This window comes from Balaenoptera physalus, assembly GCF_965194825.1.
Source record: "Balaenoptera physalus genome assembly, chromosome: 3".
NCBI lineage: Eukaryota > Metazoa > Chordata > Mammalia > Artiodactyla > Balaenopteridae > Balaenoptera > Balaenoptera physalus.
Window position 1 is genome coordinate 29855956 of NC_138890.1, and position 8372 is coordinate 29864327.

Consider the following 8372-nt stretch of genomic DNA (forward strand, 5'->3'; position numbering starts at 1 on the left):
TTTCCACTTCAAATAAATATAAGGTTTTAATTGAATCAACTCTAGTAGAATGTAAACTGAGAGAAAGGACTTCGTAAAGTCTTGCTCACCTCTGTATTCCCAGTACTTGGCACAGAGAAGGCATTCAGTAAAAAGTACTTACTGAGTGAATTAATCGTAGAGGAAGTGTCCTTATCTATCTAGTCTCCCTTTATAAGATGTAATTGAAGTTTTTCCCCACTTTCCTCTCCCCAGCCTTAGAAAGCACAAATGTTAGTTTATCAGAGATGCAATGCAGACCTTCCTGAAATTTAAGCCTTACGTTTATTAACATGTGAAAAGCTTTGCTTTTCCTTGAACCGAGGCCATGGTGTCCTATGCCAGAAATGGATGTTGACAGCAGAGTGGCCCTTAGATGCGCTCCCAGCAGAGATGCCGGAACATGTGCAGTACTTCCTTACCACAGTTTGTTAAGGGTTATGTCACACACGCTTTTCTCTAAACCAAAACTTCATTTCTTTGCTTTTAATAGACAATGTCTGTTAGCGTTGTTCTTGTAAAAGCTTCGATGGTGTTCCGTAATATGTGAGGAATTCAGTTGGAAAATTGACTTCTGAGTTTTCAAACTGATTGTCTAGACTCCAGGTATATAGGAATGGTTGAAAACATGAAGACGACCAGGTAACTTGTGAAGGTACATACCCTTTGTTTTAAAAAAAAAATTTCAGTAGGATGAAAAAAGTGTGAGACAGTGACTAAGGGAAAAATTATGAGTTTGGTGTGGAAGTACTAGATTTGAGCTCCCCAAGTGCATTGCAAGCAATTGGAAATAAGCTACTGAAGAGCAAAAGTACAGTTGACCCTTGAGCTACACGGGTTGAACTGTCCGGGTCCACATACATGCAGATTTTTTTCCGTAGTAAATACTGCAGTACTACATGATCCGAGATTGGTTGAATCCGCAGGTGCAGAGGAACCGAACCGGATGCAGAGGGCCAACTCTTAAGTTATACGTGGATTTTCAACTGTGCGGAGGATCAGGCCCCCCAAACTCCCCAGGTGGTTCAAGGGTCAACTGTAGTTGAAGGCTACATGCGTAGTTTAAGTGCTTCATTCAAAATAAATTTATAGTTAGCTAGTGGGAAGCAGCCGCATTGCACAGGGAGATCAGCTGGGTGCTTTGTGACCACCTAGAGGGGTGGGATAGGGAGGGTGGGAGGGAGGGAGATGCAAGAGGGAGGGGATATGGGGATATATGTATACATATGGCTGAGTCACTTTGCTGTACAACAGAAACTAACACAGTATTGTGAAGCAATTACACTCCAACAAAGATCTATTTAAAAAAATAATAATAAAAATAAATTTATTCCAGGAGGGAAAGAAAAGGGCTTATATTGACTTCTATACACAGAGCTGGTGTATATGTTTTGAAAGGAAGACGTCTCTTTTCTATTGACATGTTCCTCAGTGGAGTGTATTGTGTATTGAACAAACATTGTTAATGTTTCTGCACCTGAAGTCTTGATCTCTTTCTATGCAAAAAGCTTTATAAACTATTTTAAGATATTCCGGGCTTCCCTGGTGGCGCAGTGGTTGAGAATCTGCCTGCCAATGCAGGGGGACACAGGTTCGAGCCCTGGCCTGGGAAGATCCCACATGCCGCGGAGCAACTAGGCCTGTGAGCCACAGCTACTGAGCCTGCGTGTCTGGAGCCTGTGCTCCGCAACAAGAGAGGCCGCGATAGTGAGAGGCCCGCGCACCGCGATGAAGAGTGGCCCCCGCTTGCCGCAACTAGAGAAAGCCCTCGCACAGAGACGAAGACCCAACACAGCCAAAAATAAATAAATAAATTAATTAATTAAATTAAAAAAAAATCTTAATTAAAAAAAAAAAAAAGATATTCCTGTGCTTCTCATTTTGAGAGTTTTTAAGTTTTGTTTTTGTTTTTGTTTTCTAAAATAAACTTGGAAAACCTGACTCCTCATCTCTGGGATTGTACCTCCTTCTTTACATAAAAAATTGGTATTTAATGTTGCTTTTCCCAGAGCTCAACAATAAACCAGGTGGCACAGTGGATAAGATTCTGCACTCCCAATGCAGAGGGCCTGGGTTCGATCCCTGGTCAGGGCACTAGATCCCACATGTGTGCTGCAACTAAGAGTTTGCATGCCACAACTAAGGAGCCCGCTTGCCACAACTAGGACCTGGTGTCACCAAATAAATAAATAAATATTTTTTTAAAAACATAGTGAATTTACCTGACCTCAAAAGTAAAGATTAAAAAAAAAAAATACACCAGTACACTTACTTACATTTAGGTAAATAAGTGCACACCTCCAGCCAGGGCTATAAAAGTTACCTTTGCAGTTTCTAGAAACAAACAAAAATTATCAAAACCATGAAGGCATGTTCTTTTGGACTGAAGAGCCCAATTTGCTCATTTTTCTCTAGTTAGAGTTTGGAGTCTGCTACCCCCAATTTCTTTGGTGGAGGAAAATCCAACTTTTATCATATATTAAACATGCCATTCAGGAAATTCAAGGCCCTGAACTTGAAAAAGTTAAGTGAATATGTGTTAACGTAGGTTTTGGTTTTTGTTTTGTTTTGTTTTTAGGTATCATATTTTAACAATTTGAATAAAGAATCCTGATACCTTGTGTTTTCAGATTTCCTAGAACACCTCTTCCAGTTTTCAGGACATCTGTTTACTGCCTCAAAAAAAAAAAAAGATTTCAGTGAATTTGTAACTGCTACTACTGACTTTTGTTTACTTTTGGTTTTGGACCTCTTTATTTTTTGTAATCAACTTTATTGAGGTATGGTTTTAAGTACAATAATATTTAATGGTATATTTAAGTAAATATAAGTTTATACACCCAGGTAACCACCCTTCCATCCTCCCTCCCTCCCTCCCTCCCTCCCTTCCTTCCCCGCTTGGCATGTAGGATCTTAGTTCCCCAACCAGGGATCGAATCTGTGCCCCCTGCAGTGTAAGTACAGATCCCTAATCACTGGACTGCAAGGGAAGTCCCTGAGGAAAATTTCTTACCCCCCATGTGATGATCTTGTGTTCATCATTAATGTTGTTCAGCAGAGATCTTTATTCCACCTTTCCAACACAGTAGGATTGTACTTCTGGGCTCCCTCGTGGTTGAAAAGGTTCATATGACTGGTTCTGGCCAACTAGTGAGTGAGTTGTGGTTGGAACTACCATGTCATGGCTAGAGCACTTAATCACCTGAGACTTTCCAGAGCCATCTTTTCCCTCTTGACAGCCAGCAGCATTCAAGATGGTGGCTACTCTGTTAGCCTGGATCCCTAAATGACTAAAATTAACAGAGGCCCCTCTCCCTCAACCACCCACAAAATAATGAAGGTAGTATAGTGTGAGGAAGAAAACAAACTGTTCATTTAGGCACAGACTTTGGGAGTTTGTTACCACCGCCTAACCCATCTGATATGCCCATCCCAACTGATATAGACGTTGGTACCAGAATGGATGCCGCTGAAGAATAGAAACCTAAATAATGAGGCCCTGGATTAGGGACTGGCAGCAGGTGGCAGAAAAACTGCTATCAGAGGATGGAAGGATGGCGATTCATGTTGTGGAGAAGTGAAACTTCGCTCACCTGACAACTTGGAAGGTAGGTCATGTGCCAATGGATGTGTGGCCTTAGGAGAAGTAGGAAAGTGGTGTTAGTAGCATGTACTGGAGGCTGTTTCCATTTGACAATTTACTGTACGAAACACATGGGGGGCTTCCCTGGTTGCGCAGTGGTTAAGAATCCGCCTGCCAATGCAGGGGACACGGGTTCCAGCCCTGGCCCGGGAAGATCCCACATGCCGCGGAGCAACTAAGCCCGTGCGCCACAACTACTGAGCCTGCGCTCTAGAGCCCGCGAGCCACAAATACTGAAGCCCAGGTGCCTAGAGCCCATGCTCTGCAACAAAGAGAAGCCCGCACACCGCAACGAAGAGTAGCCCCCGCTCGCCGCAACTAGAGAAAGCCCGCATGCAGCAACGAAGACCCAACACAGCCATAAATAATTTTTAAAAAGAGAAAAAAAGCTCTCTAAAAAAAAAAAAAAAGAATCATGTGTGACTGATTTCTCAGGCCTGACCACAGGCGATTAGGAAGGCTTCAGGCGGCACAGCTGGCGGGACTGGGGGAAGCTGCCCTCCTCACACTAGACCTGGGGCACAGCCGGCTCACTTCGGTTTCTGAAGGGGCTTGCGGTCAACGACTCAGGGCCCTCGGCAGGTAAATTTACATTCCTACCCGTCACCTTCATTCCACAGGTTTGTTGTGTGTGTGTGTGTGTGTGTGTGTGTGTGTGTGTGTGTTTGGCTGTGTGTGTGTTTGGCTGTGTGCGGCACGCAGGATCTTAGTTCCCCAACCAGGGAAACCCGTGCCCCCTGCAGGGGAAGCACGGAGTCTTACCACTGGACCACCAGGGAAGTCCTCCATAGGTTTTGATCTGAGGACCTCTGCCTCCTTGTGGGGGAGGGGAGAACCTTGAAGACTTTTCCACCCCCAGCCTTCCCCGTTCGTCCCCTCACCAGCAGCCTCAGGGTCCGTAAAACGTTGGAGCCTTTTTTTCAAGGGTGCCTTTAGCAGTAAGACATCCCCAAGGAGCTCTGAACCCCCAACCCTCGGCTGTGGCGCCTTTCCATGTGAGAATATGGAACAGGGGAGTTGGCGCTTTCTCCAGTTTTAGCCTTTTGCTTATTCCACCACAGTAAATGATTAAAGACTGAACTCTCATTTCTCGCTCCTTGCCTTTTGAGCTCCTCCCACACCTGGCAGCTCAGCTCTCGCTCCCAGCTCAGCTGAGCTCCTTACAAACAAGATCCGTGGGCAGCACTCAACCAGGGACCAAAGAGGCAGGAATACCAGTAACTTTTTCTTCAGTCACAGACTTCAACCCTCCTTCTCTTAGGAACCTCAGGGGGCATCCTGGGCTGTCCCAGAGACCCTGCAGAAAAGCTCAGCTGTCATCTTCCAGTTACTCAAATACTGTCCTAAATCTGCCTTTCCCAATCAACAGCAAGAGGGGTATGGGGTTTTAAATAGTGGTGTCAGCCCTGGATGCACATTAGAATCACCTGGGGGACTTACCGAAAACACCGATGCCAGGCCTTCCCCCTAGAGCGTCTGGTTTTAATTTCACTGATTTAGAGAATGAATATGTACAATTCTGCTCCAGGACACCCCAGATCTTCCATTCTCCAGCTCCATCACACCTTGGGTGATTCCTGTCACTTTCCTGAGCCTCAGCTTCCTCATCTGTGATATCAGGGAGGATAACACTTGCCTCCCAGGGGGTGTTATGGGAATTAAGTGAAACAAGGTGTCTGGAGGCACCTGGAACGTACTACGTGCTCAGTAAATGTTGTCTCCCTCAGAACGTGAATCAAGAGGAATTTCCTGTGAGCCCAAGAGCCGGGAAGACTACTTGGAGGAGTTAGACTGGCCTCCGTAAGGAGGAACACTGAGATTTGGTTGAGTGGACGGGCCAAGGGGCCACTCTCAGACCTGGTCAGCCAGGGCCCCTGCCCTGGGCCCTGCACTTACAGGGCTGCGCTCTGGCCTTCCTCTGCCTGCACCTTGCCCCATGGGGCAAGGAGTCCATACGGGCCGAGGGCCGTGCCCCCAGGAGCCCACGCCACCACCTTGTAGATCCTGCACTGGGCACTGGGCGCCCAGCCTGAACAGCCCAAGTCCGCTTCCATCATTCTTCCCCAGGCCAGTCCTCCCGAGAAGGGACCACGCTCCCAGTTTACAACTCTAGTCCCAAGGAGCTTAAAGGAGGCTGTTTGAAGAGCAGGGGGTCGGATCTTGGATTTGAGGGCTGGGAGTCTACAGACATGCGGGTGAGCCCCTTCAGGAGGTGGGGCAGAACCAGGGGTGGGAAGAGAAAGGGGCAGGGCACTGGCCAGGGGTCTCACGTGCGGTCTCGCTCCAGGCCACACAGACGTTTCCGGCAGCTCTGACACCGGTGTGCATTTTACAGCAAATGTTAACCTGAACATTTATGTTTCAGTAGCTTCTGCTATGTTTGTTCCCGTTATTAATTTAAAAACAACACTCTTTGCAATCAAATAAATGCTTATCTCTATGCCTGGGACATCATAAGTGCTTGACAAATACGAGTGTTGCAGAGTCCAAACATACTACTCACTGCGGCTCCGATGTGGTTAAAGCATCTTGCTTGGTAGCAGGACTGCAGCTGGGAGGGAAATTGCCAGTTGAAAAGAAGTTGGTTTCTTCCGGTTTAAAACAGTCCCCTTTGTTTTCTTTTCCCTCCCCATTCTTCCTCCTCTTACCCCAAGGGGCATGGGGTGGAGGAGGCCGAGGGGCATCACGCTGAGGGTGAGGGTAGGCGGTAGGTGGGGTCTGTGTGTTCTACCCGCTGGTTCCTGCTGACTCTCTGACTCAGGGTCCATCTCACCCAGTCTTTGAGCGTCAGCCTCCAGCCTCACTGCACCTGCTGGGCGGGGCTCAGCCGTGGCTCTTGTCAGGCTGCTGATTCTCTGAAACTCAGCAGCAAATTCCACCCAGCTGAACCAATTCCCAGGTTGAACCAATCCTCTTAGAAGCTCAACTAAGTTCCCTCCCCATCACTCCTCACCCCACCCACCGCGCGCTCCAACCCATGGCCTCTATGTTAACTGTTAATTCTCGGGTATTTTACACTGACAATAAGAGGAAAGTTGGGAGAAAGGGATAACACTCAGAGCTTTGTGCAGGAACTTCAGTTGCACATTGCTTTCCCCAGTCACTTTCCAAAAGCCAGCAAGATGGGCATTTTAGCTGAAAGTTCCCATCCAGCCCTAGTGTTATGGGCTGAATTGTATTCCCCCAAATTAAAATGTTGCAGCTCTAACTCTCAAATGTGACTGTATTTGGAGATAGGGCCTCTAAGGAGGTAAATAAGGTTCCGGGAGGTCATAAGGGTGGGGCTGTAATTTGAGAGGGCTGGAGTGCTTCTAAGAAGAGGAAGAGACCAGTGATCTCTCTCTCCTCCCCTCTCTCTCTCTGTCTCTCTCTCTCTCCTTGTGCACACAGAGAAAAGGCCCTGTGTGGACCCAGGGAGAAGGCAGCCATTGACAAGCCAAGGAGAGAGGCTTCACCAGAAACCAACCCTGCTGGTACCTTGATCCTGGACTTCCAGGCTCCAGGACTGTGAGAAGGTAAATGTCTATTGCCTAAGGCATGCAGACTGTGGTATTTTCTTAGGGTAGCCGCAGCAGTCTAAGACGCCTAGGGACCCCAATTTAATGCCTCTGGGAACCCAAGCAGGTCAGGTGCCCGATGTCACTGCTACCTATGTCCCGAACCTCACTGCTCACTGGAATTACAGTCCCATACTTCCCCCCCACCCCGGCTCCTCCCCATCCTCCAAAACCAGGTTTCAGCTTCCCTCCTATATTCCCTTAGTCCTTATTCCTATGTTTCTCCTGGGACTTACCATGTTGTTCCATTGGCCCAGGAACCCGTCTGCAGCTCAGAGACATTCTTCAGGAGGTTTTTTTCATGCCATGTCTCCATTGATGTTCCCACTTCAAGCAGCTTCAAACATGGACTATAAATTTTCTCTGTATGTGGGAATGCTTACACCAAGGAAAGAGGCCAAGTTTCCCCTGCCATGTCCCTGATCTGGAGGGACAGACACCTTGCAAGCAGGCTCCAAGAGCTCCTTATTGAGACTGAGCTGGCTCTGAGGAAGGACTGGACCCTTTAAGATTCCAGAAGGAATCATCCTGTTTCCTGGGAGTCCATTCCCAGCCTCAGGGTTTCATCCCAGCAATGAATCAATTAGCCTAGGACTGGAGAGAGGGCTTTTCAAAGTAAGGGAGCCAGCATAGACCTCAGGGGAAAGGCCATAGATTTTGGAGTCAGACTCCTGGGGGTTTGGTTTCTGGCTGTGAGACTTACCGGGGGATCTTAAGCAAGTCATGTCATATCTCCGAACTGCAGTTTCCTCCTCTGTTAAATAGGAATAATGATCCTCGCTTTGCAGGGTTTTAATGAAGATCTCACATTGTTTGTGGAAATGCCTGGTTCGGGGTTCTGCAGACATTTACTCCGTTCACCCTCTTCTTCCTGAGTCAGTCTGGCCAGCAAATCTGAACTGTAGCTCTCCCCCTGCATTGTATGGAATAGCTTTTGTGTGTGCGTTGTGGGAAGGGGAGGGGAGGAGAAGGGGTGGCTGCCTTTTAGAAATCTGATTTATCTTCTTATTGTGTGAAGGAAGTATGCCCTCAGAAAATGCAGACTAACCATAATCTCTCTCCAAGCACATCTTCAGGAAGGTAGACCCACTCTCCAAATGACGGATTAGGGAGCAGTCATTCCCGGATGCAACGTCGATGACGTTGGCAATTGG